The sequence below is a fragment of the Elephantulus edwardii genome, unplaced genomic scaffold (genome assembly GCF_000299155.1).
Source record: "Elephantulus edwardii isolate Elephantulus edwardi_28Jun2011 unplaced genomic scaffold, EleEdw1.0 scaffold00035, whole genome shotgun sequence".
Classification (NCBI taxonomy): Eukaryota; Metazoa; Chordata; class Mammalia; order Macroscelidea; family Macroscelididae; genus Elephantulus; species Elephantulus edwardii.
Genome location: NW_006399785.1, coordinates 12,542,875 through 12,544,310, shown reverse-complemented (window position 1 = coordinate 12,544,310; position 1,436 = coordinate 12,542,875). Strand labels below are relative to the sequence as shown.

General features: G+C 41.3%; 1 protein-coding gene across 1 annotated transcript in view; it reads left to right on the top strand.

Moving 5' to 3' along the window:
• Nucleotides 1–1,436, top strand: part of CC2D2A (coiled-coil and C2 domain containing 2A) — a 158,430-nt gene that overhangs the window by 81,021 nt on the left and 75,973 nt on the right. The window lies entirely within an intron of this gene.

Genomic DNA, 1,436 nt, shown 5'->3' with positions numbered 1-1,436 from the left:
ACTTATGATTCTTATTTCCATTAATCATTGCATTCTACCTTATCCTGCCTTCTGGCATTACCTTTGGGAAAATGCTACTTTTTTTTTACCATTTATAGTTGGGGTTTTTTTTGTTTGTTTGTTTCTTTTTATTTCATTTTATTATTTTGTATATGTGTACCGTCAAATTGGATCTGACAGATACAGGAGGAAATTGTCCCTCCTTGTCCAGGAGAGCATCTGGTGGATTCAAACCGCGTACCTCTGGGATTGCAGTAGAGTTTCTTGCCACCAGGCCACCAGAGCTCCCTATATAGGTGGTTTTTTAAAGGAATGAGTTCCTCCCTGATGTTATTAATCAGTCTATAATTGCACTGTTAACCCAAAGCCATATAGTTTAAATCCACTAATTGCTCCACAGGAGAAAGATGGGCAGTCTCCTCCTCCCAGGTGATTTACTGCCTCTGAAAACTAGCTGTGAGTTGGTTTTTTTTTTCACACTTTCAAAACTTTATTTACATAAAAAATTCATTTGTTTTTAAAAGCATTAACAAGAGAGAAAGAAAAAGAAAGGGTATGGAGCAGAAGATAAGTCCCTTAGTAGTATTTGGTGGAAAGGTGGGATTTTTGGTTTTCTGGAATTGAATGTTTAGTGTTTTTATAAACAAAAATGGATAAGGAAAAATGTTAAATGTCCCCAAAAGCCCATGGGTGTAGATTACCCACACCCCACTGAGAAAAAGAACACCAAGGAAAAGAACAGAGGATGACGAGAGAAATGACAAGCAGAGCCAATCTGGGTGGGGTGATCTCCCCTATGCAGTGTGTTCTTATATGAGTTGGTTCTGACACAACAGTACATAACAGTAACAAGAGCTTGCCTGAACAGGGGTGAGTTCCAGATTGGGGGGGTAGCTAAGGACCATAGTCTCTGAGGGTGCCTCCAGTCTCCATTGCACTGGTAAGCCTGGCCATTTTTATGTTTTTGAACTTTGTTGCACATCCCACCGTCCTCACAATCTCTGACATACTCAAGTCCGTTGCTGCAGTCACCATGTCAACCCTAGTTGAAGGTCTTCCTCTTCTTTCCTGTCCCTGCACTTTCCCAAGCATGATGTCTCCAAGGAATAACCTCTCCTAACAATATGCCCAAAGTAGGTGAGATGAAGCTTCATCATTTTGGTCTTCAAGGAACACTCTGGCTGCACTTCTTCGAAGACAAACCTGTTTTTTCTCTTGGCAATCCATGGGATCGTCAGCTCTCTTCTCCAGCACCACAGTTTAAAGGCATCAGTTGCCCAGCTCTCAGATACGTAGCAAGTGTATCTAAAAAGGCCATGGCCTGAACCAGGTTCACCTTAGTCCTCAAAGTGGCACATTCCACTTTTGGCTCTTTATCTACTTGTTTATATCGTCTCCAGATGATTTCAAAAGGCAACTCAGGAAGACAAAGCAAA